The sequence below is a fragment of the Synchiropus splendidus genome, chromosome 3, assembly GCF_027744825.2.
Source record: "Synchiropus splendidus isolate RoL2022-P1 chromosome 3, RoL_Sspl_1.0, whole genome shotgun sequence".
NCBI classification, from domain to species: domain Eukaryota; kingdom Metazoa; phylum Chordata; class Actinopteri; order Syngnathiformes; family Callionymidae; genus Synchiropus; species Synchiropus splendidus.
Genome location: NC_071336.1, coordinates 29,969,818 through 29,989,379, shown reverse-complemented (window position 1 = coordinate 29,989,379; position 19,562 = coordinate 29,969,818). Strand labels below are relative to the sequence as shown.

At 43.2% G+C, this 19,562-nt stretch overlaps 1 protein-coding gene across 6 annotated transcripts in view; it reads right to left on the bottom strand.

Moving 5' to 3' along the window:
• Positions 1-19,562, bottom strand: part of arhgef4 (Rho guanine nucleotide exchange factor (GEF) 4) — a 58,964-nt gene that overhangs the window by 12,599 nt on the left and 26,803 nt on the right. The window lies entirely within an intron of this gene.

Below are 19,562 nucleotides of genomic sequence, written 5' to 3'. Positions count from 1 at the left end.
AGATGTGGAGGGAAAAGAATAACCTTGAAACAATATTAAAGAAACAAATGTTAAATCAACAACATAAATATAATTTTAACAATGGGATGATTGTGACTCAGTGAGGACGTCATCCTCTCTCATCTTCAGATGTTGTTGGGCTTTGTTTCCTTCTGTGTTTCACCTAATTGTGAAGTGAGACTTTGTGGGTACCTGGCTCAGGAGCTAAAAATACACCGCCTTGTCACACCCCATCACAGGCCGCCCCCCCCCAGCTGCAGCGCCGACAGCTGTTGCCATGAAGGATGTATCCGCGGCGACAAATCACCGTGGAGACAGTCAGACAGACATAATCAAAGAGCACAATGGAAGTGGGGGTGTTGTTTGGATGATGAAAAAAGTGAGAGATTAGAAGAACAAAAAGGAGAAGCTGGAAGCGCTGGTGGGGGTAGGAAGGGGGGGGGGGATAAATCCAGGACACACACATATTTTAGCAGCTTTTGTGCGTCATTGATAAATGAGCATCAGTGTCACTAGAAAGCAAAACGGCAGTGATGAATGAAGTCCTGATGGGGGCAGTGTTGCCCCCCTAACTGCTGCAGCGGGTACATGGATGGGCCCGGCCTCTTGCTTCATGCTCTCCAGTGACCAAAAATCCATTCTATCATACATGTCAACAGATGAAGGCGCATTTAACGGTGGTGAGCGTCCTCTTGTGCATGTGCGGCTCAGATCGCAGTCCCAACATTATCATACTAAAACCATCAGCAGCTGTGATTATGCTGATGCAGGAAGAGCTGCCAGGTTTCAATGCACCCAAACGTCAGGGGCTGATAGATAAATAGCTCTGAGAGGAATCAGGGCTACCAGGTGGGAAACTGCATTAGGAGATGAATTCTTGTGCTCAGGTTGGAAGTGTGGGCCGTCATGTAGACACATTCAGTTTCTTCTCTGGGGTCACTGGGGATCCGAGAGACACCCTGGACCTGTCCCTACAACACCATACTCTCACATCCACAGATCACTTAGAGTCATCACTAACAAGTAAGAAAACAAAGCAAAAGCACCCAGTATGCAAACAAGACGTGCTGATGATACATATGTGTGAAGTGGCACAGATCACTAATAAAGTAGGTGAAATACAAATTTCAAAAAAAGGGATACATGCTGTTAAAAATCTGTATAAATGGAGAAGAATTTATGTACTGCACAAGTTAAAAAGGAAATACACAAAAAATATTTGCATGGAGATTAAATGTCTGAAGTGAAATAATGCTTTCTTTTCTTTAGTGGTTTAAGCCATTGCTGGTTCCTCTAAAAAAAATAAAATAAACTTTTTCAGTCACTCGTACCAAATATGTCACAGTATATTTGGGTAAAAACATTCATGTATCTAGTAAGATTGTTCCCGTAATGCTTGGCAAAAGTGAATTACCCCTGATAGCTTTAGAATTTTCTCAATATCATAAGCATTTGAGGTGAGAGTCAGACATTTCAAATCCTGTCAATACAGCGCAACAGTGGCAGCAAACAAACTGATTTTGGCTGCACATCACAGTCTCATCGCCACGTCTTAACTAGTGCTGCAAAGACTCGTCGATACAGTTGACTATAATGGACTATTAAAGTAGTGACCGACGGGTTCATCACTCGACAAGTCGTGATGTCATCATTCTCTTTGCACAATTTGCCATCACCAGGAATGCCAGAGGTTTCAGGACCACCGCAACCCAAAACGTTGAACGAAGGACAGATCAAAGCACACATCAAAGGAAACATACCTTTCATGCCATCTTTTGGGCAACCACACGCAACTCAAGTCTTTACAATGTCTTATGTACATTTTTTTCATTTACATTCTACTGTATTTACAACACTACAATCAGCCACGGTGTGTGTTCATCAACCAGTACAAGTCATATGCCGACCAGCTGACTAGAAAGTCTTGCTTTATTTAATTAAACAAGAGCATCATGTCAGAATATCCACAGCAAAGCAAGCTGTTACACTTAAATTGAAATATAAATCTATAATTCATTTTACTGTTTTAACCATCTCGGCTGCTGAAAAAAAAGAAGCAGATATTTTTGTTTGTTCTTTTCCCGAGCCAAATTTCTGGCTCTCGTGTCTCCACTTCACTGGCCATCATCGTGGTCTCCACTTCCACGGGTCAACAGATCTATTTTATACTTTGGTGCAGTTTTACATGAGCTCCTGGCAGAACCGTTCTCAAGTTTTACAGGGACATGACCACCGGGCAGCCTCATGACAAGAGAGTGCTCTTGCCACTTAAGACAGCAGTCCACTCTGCAATGTCCTTCCCTCTTTCTTCTTCTTCTCATGCCAGATGCAACAACGATATCCATCAGTGAATTACTGTTGAAGTTTAAATCATTGTAATTCTCTTGTCTGTAAAGTAAAAGTAAATGTAAAAGTGGCATGTGTATAAATTCTTCACTTCTCTAACTTGGACAGGGTTTCTTAAGTAGAAAATCACATCTTGTGTCCTGTTATTCTTCTGGATCTTTGGAAACACAAGCAGATAAACAGGAAGTAGCAGGCACCACGGCTGGACTCCTCATCAGAAAAGCAGAGACGACAACAACTGAGCAGCAGTAGTAAACATCATGCCTCTCACTGCTGGAGTGGAGACAGTGAAGTGCCTTGCCCGCTGCTTCCCTTCCGCCTGACTGACCACCCTGTGAGTGTGTGTGCAGAGACGACAGTGTCTGTTGGGTCCTAATGGAGTCAGAGAAAAACCCTGAGTCAAAGTTTAGTTGTACGCTGCCACAGTGCGCTGGATTCAAATGTAGGTTAGCGCTGTGTGAGTATGTGTGAGTGTGATCAAGTGTAATAACTACATTTGGAAACGTCCCACGTGTACTGAGGCAGCACGTGCACGGTCGGCCTGGGTTGACTCGGCCAACATCCAGGACGTGAGGGCGGATCGATGGCTCGACAGAGCGACAGGCACGGACAGCTAAAACTTAAGTTTGTCTTGTCAGGATTCAAGGGAGACAAGTGCAAGCTACAGTATTTGAGTGAAGTAAGGCAAAGCACCAGTCTTAAGTGATGGGAAGATGAAGACAATACTGGATCTCACAATGACACATTGGGAGAGGGGTTGAACAACATACAAACATGTACAGCAGGTGAGGCTCCACCACGAGTGAGATACAAAAACAATCAGCAATGGAACGGATGGATGGTTGGATGGATGGTTGGATGAATGGATGGATGGATGAATGGATGGTTGGATGGATGGATAGATAGATAGATAGATAGATAGATAGATATGGATGGAAGGATAAGCAGAGAGATTCACTGCGAAGACAGACGGACAGGAACAGCTGTATTCACAGTGGTTATATTACAAAACATCTTCCGTCTCTTATCAAATCCCAAACTCCTCCATCCATCACCTTTGTCAGTTGCGATGCTGAGGATTCAGGCTACGACCTTGGCATAGATAATAAATAGAAAATTTGATTCAGACGAGGCAAAGTGAGTCTCCAGCACTGCAGAGGATCTCACCAAATAAACCCACTATCATTGCACCAAAACACTGCAGGCTTGTTTCAAAACTGTTGCGTGCTGCAAATTAAAATAGAGGCAGAAGTGGTTTACGAGTTCTGAAGGTCGAGGATGGAAAGTGATGCAGAACAGTTCAGTGGGGAAAAAGGTGATATGTGATATTAAACCATCGCCTCTCATCCGTCAGGCACTTTGCCAAGCACTTCTTCAAGGTCACTCCGCGAGTGATGGAAGTGGTCTCATCCCAGTGGGTTCACACACACCACAGTCGATTTTAACCACGGGAAAATATCCCTCCATCCACCAAACTGTTTACGCTCTCTTCACCCAGGAGTAATTTTCCACATGCTATGGCTATTATTGGTCTTGTCCACAGTCATGTGATCAAGAAATTGTGGGGTTTTTTTGAGAGACAGCTGGATTTGATGATTTTTAATCATAGCCAAATGATTCAGACCTGTCATCTGTATATTCAGTCCAAAGTTCGGAGACGTAACAGAAGGAGGACAGTGCAGAAAAATATGGACAGAGGCAGCCAATGGGATATGGAATGGAATATGCCACGGGCTTCATATATGATGTCAGTGAATTTGAAAGATACATTCTAATGCCTTGAGAGCGCTGCTTTTCCCCGGCATCAAAAGTTACTTTCGGCCCGTCACAGGCTCTCATTCCATAGTCGGTCAAGTGAGAGCCAGCATGTGGGACAAGCTCTGCAGAGTGAAGGGTTTAGCGATCCTAGCTACTGTTTGCCAGCTTTGACCTTTGATAGTTTAGTACCTGTAGCACCTGCGTTAGCGCCGCAGTCGGATTCTGCTGTAACATCATACATGTGACCTTGGATCTGTCATCCAAATAATTATGTGTTTTCACAAGCAAAACTACACAACAAGCATAGTCAAAACTCACATTAATGATCATTTAAATTGAGGTACAGCACGTGTGATGTGTGATTGAAAGCATGAGGCAAAGTGGACCTGAAATAGCTCCGATCTCCCAGTAGACTTCCATTCTTTTGTTTTTCCAAGCTTTGGCCCGACAGGAAGAGGCGGAGACTTAGGCTCCCAATTGACTCACAAAAAGCAAATCTGTCAATATCAAATGAACTCCTGGATGGCTTCCATTGCTTTGCCTGGTCTGACTGGCCAGAGTGAGAGAACGTTGTGATAGTAAGTCGGAGGATGGAGTCATTGGAACACTAGCACAGGTCCATCTTTGATTCAAGCACATAATACAGGCAGGATTGACCCAGCAGTGTATAAACTCCACTCATACAAGGCAGATTTTTGCTTCTTGGAGGGGTCAAGAACGTATCCTCCGGAAATAACAATACAGGAAGTCAATACACATATAGAGAGAATCCGTTTTGTTATGGATCACTTCTATAAAATGCTGCACCATAAAATCTGTCTCCAACTTTCTGATCCACCAAACTTGAAGTGGTGCGCTCTATACACAGAACCCCAGTGGGATCAAGGAGTCAGTCCCTGGTTGGAGAGCGAGAGGATAACAGCGCTGCGTGTTACTGTCAGCATAAAGTGAATGGAGGGAAGTGGGTCAGGAGGGAGGCACAGTGTGAGGGCTGTCTGCTCTCGAGATGAGTGGATGATGAAGTGGATGAGCAGAGCACGTGGCAGGTTTGTCTTCCGCAGAAACACTGGCCGAGTTATCAGAGAGAATAGGTTTCATCCGCGCAGATTAATGTCTCTGTTGGTCTCTGCCACCGCAGGGATTAGGAGGACCAAGAGAAGTAATTACTGACGCTCGCTGATATTATGGTATTAATCACATTTCATGTCATTGTAATCTCCGAACAGCCATTCATCATCTCAGCTAAACTGATAACATACATAATAAAGAAAGGCAGCTTTCCTTGAGGAGAAGAAAATCCCTTCAGATCACATATTTTGGTGGACTTTGGGAAGTTAAATCATCTGTGTCCCAGAAGAACCAGAGACGGGTTTCCTTCTCGTGATTGTTTCTTGCATTTGCATTTACCAGCAGCGTCTGCCTCACAAGAAAAGTGTTCATATCAGTTCATAAGAATTGTCTGCAATATCCGCTGTCATATGCGCTTTTGTTTTGTATGTCGACTTCCTGTTGGCTTCACTTCGTATCTCCACGAGCAGGTGTTGACCGCTGTGAGTGTTGTATGTTATTGACACGAGTATGTGCCGTGTGTATGTGAGTCACTGATCCTATGTCTTTGCTCAGTTTCAGATCTACTCTCTTGTGTGTCTCTCTCCCGATTCAGTGATGTCCTTGGATCACCTTTCTGTCTATCTTCTCATGTGTATTTCCTGTTTAACACACTAGTTGGCAGGATTCTCATGGTCCTACTCGACCTGTCACCCAATCACCACTTGGGAAAGGTGGCAAATAAACCAACCCATCCTCACTCCCTTGGCGGAATATACCGACGTTGGGAAAGTGGACTTTTGCGTCATATGCTGACGATAAAGGCAGCCTTGTGTGTAGCATGTTGACATGTGGATCGCGCACCTCCTTCGAGACGAAAGTCACTTAAACACACGGCCATTTGACTGGCTTTAAATAGCAATTTGCACATTGTTATACATAGTATGACTGGAGCATCATCCCATGGCTTACCTAACCCCAACCTCCGTCTTTTGTTTACGTGTCACGCTGCCGCGGATGGCGAAGCATGTGCTTTAATTGAAAGCCCAATGTGTCAACATGCCACGTCAACACTGAAGGCTGCCCTCAGCATCAGCATAGAACGCAAAAGTCCACTTTCCCAATGTCAATATATGAGGCCATGCAGTGAGGATGGGTTGAAACAAACACAAAAAGTAACCACACTCACCATTAGTTCACTCACTTAAACTCACAAAACGAAGCCAAATAAATTCAGAATAAAAAGAAAGAAAGAAAATATTCATATTGATATTAATATTCATAGGCTCCACAACAACAGTATGATCCAGAATATGAATGAATCAATGAAAAATATTACACAGAAAATGGATTTTTAAGGGGAAAAATACCAATCATCAAGATTAAAAAGTAATGAAAAAAGGGGGCATGAAGGGCTGTTATTTTAATTCCACAGACCCAGTCAGAATTAATTTGAGAAAAAGTAATTAATTATCTCACGTGACGGTATCATCTTCATGTCCTCATTAACCACATCTTCTTCGTTGTTTTTCTTGGTATCTCCAACTCTAACATTCTTTGGCTCTAACTGTCTCTCCTCTCTGAACCATCTGTCCCCCCAAACTTTGCCTCAAAACTTACCCTGTGATAGTGTGAGGCATATCTGATCCAGTCACTCCAAAGACATCCAGAGTCGCTTCATCTCTGACTCCCCTGAATCTGGCAACCATACATCATGGTAGGGACCTGTCATAAGAGACTTCCTTTTCACTCTTGCTTCTCATCCCTCTTCTCTCCAGCTCTCCTCCATCTCCTCCTTACTCTCACTACAAAACACTTTATCATCAGCATCTTTCATGGACAACACCCTGTTCTCTTCTCTCCTGGATTGTATCTTCCTCTCCAACTTGAAAGTGACTTAAACTGCAATAGTATTTGATTTTAAGAGTCCAACACACTCAGTGAAAAAACAAATCTAGTTTTTGAAACCTTTGTCTACTCAATAATATGACAAAAACATCTACGCGGTGCGATCTATATTCACGACAGGAAGCGGTGCTGCGCTATAGAGGGGGATCTGTGGAGCCAGCAAACGTGACTGATGAGCAGTTTCGGGCTCCGTCCAAGCAAAAATAAGAGGAATGACAGGGATGAAAGAGGAAGGAAAGAGGAGGAGAAGAGTTGCGTGCCAGGCCAAGTGGAGCTCTTTGTCGGGGCCTCAGTGTTTACACCCATAGAAGGCAAGCTGCTGTATGAACCTGTGCACGCTACAAGGACACTTTCTGCCGCTAAATGTGACTCACAGTGCCTGTCTCTGCAGGTCTACAAACGTCTCGCTGCCCCTCCTCCTCCTCTTCCTGCTGCTGCTGCTGCTCCTTCACACCTTTCCTGCATTATTATCAGAGACACTGGAGGCTGGGAGAGATATGTCGTGGAAAAAAAAGAGGGGGATGGGCGCTTGGAGGACAGGAGGAATAAGTATGATTGCCATTAAAAGGTTTCTGGAGCATTGATAGCGTCACGTGTCGGGCAAGTGGTGAGATGCTCCTACTGTGAGTGTGGTGTCATTGAGATGCTAAAGTGGCTGACGCTGAGGAGAGAAAATAGACAGCAGAAATGATGGGGAAATGAACAGGAAGAGAAATCTACTCCACATCTGGTGGTCAACAAATCAAATTCTGAAGTTCAGATTCATGTATTCCATTTCTTTCTAAAAGTTTTATCTTTAAGGGGTTCTGGAGGGCTGAAGTGTTTCCTCTAAAACGCCTCTAAAATGCACATAATATCCGACACTTTCACTGCGAGACGACTGCAATTTGACTTCTCAATCTGAGTCACACGTGGAGGGATGAAAAGGAGTTATTTAATCTTCAAATGAGAAAACCAGCTCAGGTGCACCAGTTTAATGAGGCATGGGAAATTGTTCCTGCTGTAGCATCCGACAAGACTAGATTGAGCGGAGAGCAGGAAGACAGGGAGCCGAGTTAGAAGATCTTGCTTTTCATTAATTCCATTTTGGAAGAGCAGAAGTAATCAATGCTGGCTACACGACAAAGATCAGCCGAACCACCGCTGCAGGGCCATTTTAAATGTCTTCTTTCAGTCATGATTGTCCGGGGTGAGCCTCACAAAATGTAATATAGAGTCAGCTTTCTGAGTGAAAACAGGCTTCGAGAAACTTCCTGGCTACATTTTCAAGAGAAAAATGAGTCTGATTTAACAGTCAGGAGAAGCAAAACAGCAGTTTTAAAGCAAAGAAGGCCCTCTCATTCCTTTTTACACTGATGGACACGACTTCACCTTCCAAAGATGATCGCTGCAGCGGCTTCTTGGAAAACCACACAGCTCTCTCTAGTGCACACACCACACAACAGCGAGCCGTCACATTCGCTCACATCGCAGCACACACACGTCAATAGGCCGAAGACTCGGGATCCTGGATGATTCAGCATCCAGGGTTTATAGTTTGAAAGCGCGATTCTCACCGGAACACTTCCCACAAACACACACTGACATATACAGGTGCTTGTATTTCTATTGCACTATTAATACAGATGGAAACAACTACAAAAAATGACACTTCTTACTCTACTTCTAAGGTGCTTGCAGTCGCAGCGGCAGGTTAGCTGTGGAAGGGAAGCTACTTGATAAAAACAGACTGTCAGGAATCACCTGCTGCATTATTCAATTTGTTTGCCAGACAATAGACATGAGTCTTTAATCTCATCAGTTAAGAGAATTAATCTCCAGAAATAACACTTAAACTAACTGGCGCTTTTATTTCATTAAAATGTTGAGTGGTTTTATCGACTCTTGGGATTCATGATGAGGCTAAACACTTTCAGATTAACTCCAGCTGTTCATCTTGAACCACTAAAACTACCAAATTCCCCCCGAAATGTAAACTTGACAGTAAACAAAATTGCTCAATGGGTTTCAACGTGTGTGGACCAAGTCTCAGGTACCATTTCACTCGAAGGTGCAGCATGTTAACTAAAGGGAAACTGGTCCACCTGCCAGCAGACATCTACAGCCCTTAAGTGCCGCAGTAGGTGCAGGTATTTGTTCCAACCAACAGAACACACAGCTTCACCAACCAGGTGTCTGAAGACTGGAATCAGTGGAGTGTCAGTTTGGTGCTGCTTGTTTCAGCCGACACCTGATTGGGCCATTCCTTTGGGCAGCCATTTCTGGAACAGTTTGGACACCTTTGATCTACGGCTCCTCCTGAAAGCTGCCCCCTGGTATCAAACAAACTACCAACAGGCTCAGTTTACATCCAAGATCCACACAGCCTTGCTTTCAAGACTGTTCTGCCCTCAGTGGCAGCTCGCCCTTTAGATGGTGATTCTTTCTATTCTGTTCACGCTGATCACTTTGTTAGCACCTTCGTTATGCTGCCACTCTCACTTTTGTTCAATAACTTCAATTGACTTTCATGGGCCTCGATTTCAGGGTGCACCCTGGCCCACACATCCCCCTCAACACCAGCCATTCACCAGGTGCTCCCTCACAAAGAGGATCATCTGAGGACAAGACAAGTCACCCAAACCCTCTGGTGGCAAAATACACTCAATTTGAGACGCTCTGTGCTGAATATAAAGAAGAGTGTTTCCATAAGTGCAGGAGAGGACAGAATTTTGGAAGGGAAAACCAATTCACCAACTGACGGGGGTCGCATTTGGACCCATCAAGAGACCCACTCTAAAGCTCAGTTAGATCTAAAATGGGAGTGGTGCTCTTTACCAGGTCGCTTCTTAACATCAACACAGATCTTGGATTTTGAGATACGGTGGAGGAAGGAGTCCAACTCTGCTTCTTGTCTATGAAACCGTCTGAATGGCTTTATCTGCCCGCAAGCTTTAGAAACAGGATCTGCTCTCATCCAAGCATGAAGTGTTATAAACAGGTACAGCAGGCTGAAGGATAAGTGACACCAAGGTAGAGAAATCGCTCATGGAACTCTGGTCTCCTTCAAAAATGAATTGATTTGTGGGAAAAAAAGGAGATTTTAAGTTTTGGTCATGGAGTTACCACGTCTAAAGTGCCCATCTCCAGTCGTTCTGGACAGTTTAAAGTGCCTGACAGGAATAACACCTTATCTGACATACCAGGAATTCTGGGCAAGGCATGAAAGATATGAAGTGTGAAGAAGACAAGCCAAGGAAGGAAGGCAGCCAAGCAATGTATACAAACTCCTCGGCCAGAAAAAAGAACTCACAAACTCACTTGGTAGGCCATAAGACCACAAACAAAATCTCTCTTAAATCGCCATCATGCTGATGACAAGGCTGTTGAGTCACATGACCTCTCTGTGATGTCAATATAGAAGGCCGGATGGCGGGTCTCACAGGACCGATACTAAAGCTGTTTGAGTGGTCAGTAAGACTCAGTTTCACAGATGGTGTTAAAGTGCAACAACCATGTTCAGGGACTCATAAAAGTAGAGAAAGTGGGAAGTAATAAAGTCAACAAGAAAAACACTGAGATGGAGCGTAACTTGACAAGCACCTCGCATTAAAAACACACCTCACGATCGAGTCAACAAAACTGCTTCCATGACTTAACGATTGTGTTGGCTTACAGCAACAGATTCTTTCACGTGGATTCAAATCCAGGCCGCATGGATCACTTGCATCAAGTCTCCAACCACTGGTTGAAGGTGAGTCATTTGAATCACCCCTTCAGCACCTTGTAACAGACGAGATCTCGCAAGCCTGGGTTGGAACATCAGCATCGGCCAGCCAATATTACAGATGAATCTAGGGACGTTATCAAAGTGAAGCACAGACAAAATCCATGGCGTTTGACAGTTGTGCCAAGATGGAGTCAAAAAGCTCACCGTACAGATGGAGCATTACAGCTAACAGCTAGCATAGGACAAGTGGATGCTACAACTTTCTAACAATATGTTTATGTTTTTGTGATGTTCTAATTGACAAATATTACAATATATCAGTGGACCTGCCATATTGCAATACATCACAGCATACTATCATTATCGCGATATGTATCGTATCGCTAGATTTCTGCCAATACACAGCCCTACTGACCACTTGACCTTGAGTGACCTTTGCTTGGAAGCACTACTGAATCCTCAAAGCTCATGTCATGTCGTCAAAGGAATAAAATATTTTGACTCCACAGTTAAATTAAAGTTGGTTTATTTGGGTGATTTAATTGTATGCTGCAGTTTTCGTTGTTTTTGCTAGTTCTTAACAGAGCTGGGTACATGGACAGCAACACAAGGTAATGACCATTTCTTCAACACCTTCTGAGATGCACATGGAACAACAGAACACCACTGCTCCCTGTTACATGATAACACACCAAGTTAAACTAGCAATGCTGATTCATATTTCACTGTATTTATGTGCTATTGTCAAATACAAATGGTACGCATGTCAGTTTATGTAGCATTTCACACAGGTCCTCCCCCCGGCATAATATATGAATGTTGGGAAAGTGGACTTTTGCGTCCTATACTGAGTCTGAAGGCAGCCTTCTGTGTTGCTTGTTGAGTCTTTAAGTTTCAATTGAAGCACATGACATCCTGAAGCCATGGGCAGCACGTCACGAACAAGAAAGACGTGTGTTGGGGTTAAGCAAGCCTATGCTGAACTGCTATTTAGAGGCTGTCAAATGGCCGGTGCAGGAAATCTAAAAAACACATTTTGGTTGACAGCACTTCCCAACACCCATACATTATGCCATGGGAGTGATGATGGGTTGTTTAGCATTAGCATAAATGCAAAACAAAATATTGGGGACAAAAGATGCTCCACCTGGTAAGGCTTCAAATGTCGGTAAAAGCGATAGTCTGTTTTTTTTTGTTTTTTTTATAGAATCCTAGTGGACTGGGCCTAAAAATATCCGAAGAAAGCCTTCAATCGATCTGTTGTGCAGAAGAGAGAAACAGGAGATGCCCTTGTGGCATGGAAAAGGCTGATCTTGAACATCAGGTGTCTCGAAACAAGACACAAGATGTGAGTTATAAGTGAAAGGAGGTCCGCAGGGTCATTCAAGTGAGGGTAACAAGGACACGGAAGAAATAACAGGTTCTGACAAAAGAGGAAATCAACCAACGTCGGGCCGAAAAGAACAAACAAACCCCGACAGCACAGGGGAATACACCTCGAATTAAATCAGTTCAGACACGAGAAAGATGTTTAGCTGACATCAAGTTAGAATTCAGGACATTTTCCACCCCTCCAGATCCAGATCCCACTGTGGTTCCTGCTGCGTGAAAGAAGCTTTATATTCCAGCTTATAAACGGTTGAGTGACATTTTATAAGCCGGGGGGCTTCAGATCCAAGAAGGTTATTGGCTGGGTAACATTAAGAAGGATATTGGTTTGTGCTTCTGTGCACTGCTGAGATAAGATTACCAGTTATTGTACTTCATAGCAAAGAATTATTTGAGGCCTGAATAAAACGGAGCAGCTCACTAGTAAAACGTCATCAAATACGTACAGCAGTATTTGAAACAAGCCTTATTATCCTGCATCATCGACAAGGCACAGCCAGAGTGGAACAGATTAGTGGAGGAAAAATCAACTAAGTCCTGTGTTTTCAGGTACTGGATCCAAGTCTCTTCAGCTTATCACCACATTGTTCAGTCGCTCATCCAAAGATGGTCACAGATCTGTCCAAGAAAAGCCTCTACATTCTTGTGCCCCTGAATGGCATTTTACGTTTGGAATTGTTGATGTTATTTGATGGTGTAAGTGGAAGGTCACCTGATGAAGTTATATATACAATAAGGGCCGGGAAACTTTTTGACTGAGAGAGCCAAGAAGTCTAAGAAGCCATTTACTGTTTCTAGCAGAAGAGATGGGATCGCAAGCTGTGTGCGACGTCCGTGACTACAGGTTCCCGACGCCTGGTATACATGATGGGTTCAGCATGGCAATGTTTTCCATGTGACTCCAAGCCTGCCTAAGCAACCCCAACACGGCGAGGTTGGACCTCCCAGTGACTGAAATAAGATGGACTTTTTGGCGCCAACGTGGTAAAGCATTTCACATTTATCGTAGTGTGAGTACACCCTTAATGTGTACCGAGTAAAGTAAGGGTGGGAGTTTGAAGATGTTGCAGAGAAAGGAACCAAAGCAGGAAAGACTTATATTCCAGGGGAAATACTGAGACTTTCCCAGACCGTCTTCGAGACGTAAACTCATTACAAAACATGTCAAGGGAATTCCTCATTTGTGGAGAGAGTAAAGCTGGGTAATGGTGGATATATGAAGCGGAAACTAAACAAGGACGACATACATTTCCACTGACATTTTACACGGTATACACAATGACATCCTGAACCAGCACAGATTTATGCTCCCTGTTTAACCTGCAACAGAAAAACTGCCACCACCAGCGAACAAACGCGCCTAAAAAAAAACAGCACAGAGCCTGCAGCCAAACTTTTGTGGCTCTCCACAGAGGCTTCTGTGGCAACTAAATATATTTTACATTTTCATTTCAAGGTCCCCCGGAGCATCTTATTTGAGGAACCTAAATCCAAGCCAAGACATGAGAGAACAGATGGAGCCACCAACCCACTGAAGCTAATATCCACATAACAAGAGCGCGACTTGAAAAACAGATGATGTTTGTTATCAGTCCAGAATGAAGCGCTTCTACTTCCTCACAAGTTCTTCCTGGATCCAATTCCCGAAACACGCATCAAACTGCGTGTGAAGTAACAGTATCTGAGAAAGTCAGTCAGCTTGGATAGACGGGCTGCAGAGACGAGCTTCACCACTATGTGGTATTTGGGTTTTGGTGCTCATATTGTAGGTGTTTGGGGGACATAAACTCAGGACAGACTGGGATAAACGCGGGAGTCATCAGCGGATGGGAACCAACAAAATCTCAAGCCGTTTGTGATGTTGAGATAGATGTTTCCCAGGAGTTCAGGACCTTGGGTCAGTCACTCAGTCAAATCTGATGAGGGAGTTTAACTGAAGTGACACGGCTGTTAAAGGCCTTCGTGTCAAAGCATCTCAGAGCAGCAACATGTTTATCATAATTGAGATGTTTTGGAATCCAGTGAGGCGCATTTGGGGAATCCAAATACAAACATCAGTAATATTTGGGGAGATGAAACAGCCAAAAGTAAGTGGGAATCTTTCTGTATAATAGATTGGAAACATGTGCAGATAATCCATGGCTCATCCTAGAAGCCTCTCTTTGGACCACAAATCAAACTAGCAAGATAAATAACATTTTCAGATATATGGACATTTATGACGTCATCATGATCAGACGATCAAATGACAAACATAAGACATTTTTTTCTGATTTATATATACAGAGCAGATCTGCAGCTGCAGACATTAGAGCTAGCCAGCCACAATGGCAGTCATTCCGTATTTCACCGAATTGCAGTGCACCCAGGTCTCAGACTCAGCATTAAAACAAGACACCTCAAATCACAGCACCGAAATTGAGCGCTACCAAGAAGGTAACGTACGAGTGCTAACTGTTGCTAACCGCAGGCAAAAGCAATGCTAATGGAATTTATTGTTTTGGATGAGAAGCGGAGTTCAGTTGTTGAAGACAACAGGACATGCAGTCGATGAAAAGAGGAGCGGTCTGTCAGGTTATAAGGCAACATTCCCGTATTTAACAAGTGAAGTTTGCATTGTGAGTTTGATATGGTCATTGTTCATTTAAAAGGGATTAAAACATATTTATTTTATATTAAGCACTTTACCTTTTTTGCTTATATTTTTGCTTTGAAAGTTACAATGTTTTCTATACTGTGCTGTTCAGTATTATTGTTATTTAGGACATTTGTGTAATTAATCTTAAAAAAAAGTGACTTTTGTGTATGATTTAGTTATTGGTTGGTAGGGAAAATCCGCAATCGGTATGGCCAAAAAATGCCCATGTCCACCCCTAATGGATACTTATCGCCATAAAAAAAAAAATCAAAATAAGGCAACCGGGTTTCCATCACCAAACACAAGTCTGGTCTGCTCCAGACGACCCATCAGTTCTGTACAGGCTGAAACGTGACAAACCGACATACCAAAAGACCCACAGTGGGCACTTTTGTCTCGGAATAAGGAGGTCACAGGACAAACTCCCACCGGGGGGGCTTTTTTCCGTAGGCTATCACACAGTTACTCAGCTGCAGTAGGACTCCCTGAAAAACTCGTTTCCCCCAACAAACAAATGGCGTGCAGGTTAATTGCACAGTAAATTGGTGTTTATCTCAAGAGACTGCTTCACCTCCTCCTGGCAATAGTGCTAATGCAAACATCATTCAAACTGATCCTCGGGAATGTTCTCTATGTTTCCATGATTATAGAAAATACAACTACAACTTTTAACGGTTGCGGTTATTTCAATTGTATCGAATGTATCGATCTTTTGATCCACCCAGACCTCAAATCATTCATTTATGCATCATATCCATCCATCCATCCATCCCTCCACCATCTATCCATCCATCCATCCTGATAATTCAAATTCAGTGTTCATACTAACAAAGTTCTGCATATAAGACGATGACTAGACTACTAACAACAAACAGAGGCTGAGTTGTTTTTGCATCGCACAGCAACTTCTTTTGGAGCTGAAAATATATAGGATAGAAAGTAAACAAGTGAATCAAGCCATTATGATCGACGAAGAAGATGGAAAAATAAAACCTATGCACGGTGAATTCAAAGAAGAACAATAATGTGAATGCTTTCTTCCATCAATAGACATTAGCTCTACTCATTCCTCCAAATATGCTTTTGCAAACACTCCTTTGTAGTCAGAGCCACATTGGCAGTGATTACCAAGTTTGCGAACCCCACTTAACAGTATTTATTTCTGTCAATGCAACTGCAGTAAGAACCTTCTACATTAAAAGCCCAAAGTCGATTTATGCACAAATGGTTTTCGTACACGGCAATTCTCAGCAAATACGAAGTGTCAACTATAAAGATCGACTTCAGTTTTAGCGATGGCATTAGCTGATTTACACTGGCGTTATGGTTTGCTAAACAATGACAGCACTTCTATGCCTCCCTTTCACGATGAGGCCTGGCAATCTCACTGCCACATTTATGTGTTTGTCGTATTGATTTGGGGAAAGAGCTCTTCCTTCTGTTGCCACATGACATCATGCGCCCCTGAAGGACCACCATCTTTTATGGAACATTACATAATGGCGTGTTTGGAGACAACAAGACCATTACGATGACTTCATGGCACTCAGCGCTTGAGAGGTCCGCACTGTTTTGACAGCCCTGTTTACACACAGACTCTTGCTGAAGCAGCCGCTGGTACCGACGGACGAGGACAGCGAGAGAAGGTCTTTCAAATGACGTTCTGTCAGTGAAGGATTATAAAACCCCAATCTAAGGAATGCCTTTGTTTTTACTGCGCCCGCCATTCCGGGAAGTCGGAAAATACAAATTGTTTTTTCACAGGACTACTGGGACGAAGACGTCCCTAATGAGACAAACTGAGAATTGGATGTCGCCATGGTTACCCAGCTAACGTCGCGCAGCTCCTATATATGGTGGGAGAGGAGAGCGTGTCCCTGCAGGGAGATGAACTCTGCTGAACTTGGAAGTGGACCAGTTCCAGTCGTAAGAGAGTTCGCTTCCCATCAGAAGTCTTCAATGAGCAATTTGATCGCTTTTCAGAAATGGGTCTCCACTCCCTCAATTCCACTCAGCACCTGGACTATCAATAGTAACTTCTTTATTAAACACTCTGAAATGAAGTGGCTGGTATTCGCAGGCTGCTCCTCCCTCCCCAAACAGCAGAACAAAATGACCTGCAATTTACTGCTCCTCCATCCAAGCATTTTCTAATGACTACACAGATATCAACAGCAATATTCTCCTCAGGTCTTCCTCCCCGCCGCAGCTCACATTAGGAAAACAGACGTCTCCTTCACTCTGGTCGTTTTGTATTATAAATATCTGGTGCTGAGCAGAATAAAGAGTCACTGTGGAGTCAAGTGCAGTTCATCGTGAAAACAGTGAATGAATCCGGAGTCAGCGCAGACGAGGGTAATATCAGCTGCATCTGAATCATGGAGGCTACAAGTTCAGATCTCACTGGGGGGGCTTTTCTGCAGCGGCTGCACGTTCATTCAGCTGCTGCCTGATGACTCCAGTCCCTCCCTCCACTAACTAATATCACACGGCTTGATTGCAAACTGAACTGCTGCTCGCACCAGCATATGGAGTCAGAGCCATCGCTGCCGCTGCCTGCAGGCTGTAGCTCTCTGCGGGCGTTTGCCCGAAAGCTGAATAGTACAGTTGAAACTGACTAACACGAAGGCACACACACGTCTGTACCTATATCCTTGTGGGGACCTCTCATTCCCATAACCCTTTCCCCAGGCTCTCACCCTGAACCTTACCATCCAAAACAAAACTCACCTTAACCAGGACTCTGAACCAAACTTAAAACCTATTTTTTATGACTCAGCGATTTGAACCCCACATCCTCAAATTGAGTTTGAACCATGCAGGGTCCAGCAAATGCCTACACAAAGGAGTGTTTTCGACAAAATTGGACCTCACCGATATGCACACACAAAACACATACATTTGTTTCGCTATTTTTGTGGGGACCTCTCATTGCCATAACCCTTTCCCCAGCCTCTCTCACTAAACCTAACCACCCAAAACAAATGGCTAAACTTTACCAAGACCAGAATCAAACAGAAACCAAATTATAATAAACTAGTTATAATGATATTTTAACCCAAACCTTGTGAGGACTAGCCAAAATGTCCTCACAATAAGGTGGCAGGTCAAGACTTGGTACTCACAAGTATGGCAAAACATGCCCACACACACAGATGAATTGTTGTGCTGTTTTATTACCATGGTGCACACAGTTATTACGAGGAATCAAGCAACTGAATTCGAAATTATGTTGTTCCATTATACATTTCATATCTCTCCCACTAGATATTACAGTCATAAATAACAGTCACTTTTTTGTTTGTTGCTGAGGCTTCACACTACTTACCACCTGCTGGCCCTGACCATCATTTTCACAGTACATTTCTACTTCTGAGGCAGAATTCAGATCCTCCAATGGTCCTGAATACAAATCAAACACTGTTAATGCTGACCTTCCCACTGCTGGCACCATATACAGTGAAGACAAGACTTGATAGTTAAAGTTTTAAGAATGTTTTTTACTGTGAGGTGATGGAAAAACATGTACAAATAATGGCCACAGAATACCTGGCTCAAACCTGCCCAGCAGTTCTCACACTCAACACTGTGACAGTGTGGCACCCCCAGTCGCCCTCCCCTCAAAACCTGTCATTCCAAATCCACTCACAAAGCCCTCCTTTCAGGACCATGCAGCGCTCCGATAATAAACAATGATATTTGCCACTTCCTGGTTGATATGCAGCAAACACTGCTGCTAACACACACGTCATGTTTGTGTCATGAACATAGACTAGAATTCCAAGAGCATATGTTTCTCCGTCCATCTCTGACCGGTCAGCAGCACATGCTAATATTCCAGAGGGAATGTTCAGCACTGTAGTCCACCATCCTCCCACTCTGTTATACATTTGCAAGCCAAGTAAAAAAACACAACACAACACAACACACACACTCTGAGTCGGGTCATCCGCAGCCGATGCATTCCCATGGCAACAGAGAAACTGACAGGTACACAGCATTGTGTGGAAAAGAGGGTTCATCAATCAGCAGATGTATTTAAGCACTCACGTCCAGAGAGAAGTGGAGTGGAGACGCAAGTCCAGTATGTGGGGATTCATCACGGCCCCACCACCGAGGAGTCCATTAGCAGTCCATTTGAGAGTTTCATTTGATGATTACACAAGAAAGAATAACTCGGAGGTTTTATTAGCGGCGGACGGCAACCATCACCTGATTTCCCTGCCTCCACGCGGACTCACCTCAGTCACTCATGGAATTGTTCTCTGAAAAATATCAGTTACACTTAATATTAAGGGCATTACTGAAAATTCATAAGGCGACATTCATAAGGATTTATAAAAGATGTTGTGAATGTTCATAACCAAGACTTATAACAATGTTTCTTAAGTATTGAAAGGGTAATAGGTTCTTGAGACTTTATAACTAGATTAAGTTAAACCATAACTAAACAAACCTTGTCATAAGTAATCCTACCTTTAATTAATTAATAATTAATAACAAGTTCCATAAGGCCTTATAAAATGATTATGATGTCTTATGAATCTAATAATAATGCATTATAGATGAGTGCTTGGAGTAAAAATATCAAATAAGTAAACTTGTCCATAAACATAGTGTATTATTTCTTATATTATTGAATATTATTTCATAAGATAATGTTTTCTCAACACGTACTTGAACTTGAACTGTAAAATCACACAAATTCCCAACTTATAAGGCTGATAAATTCCTGTCAATTACACTGTACATCTTCATTAAATCCAG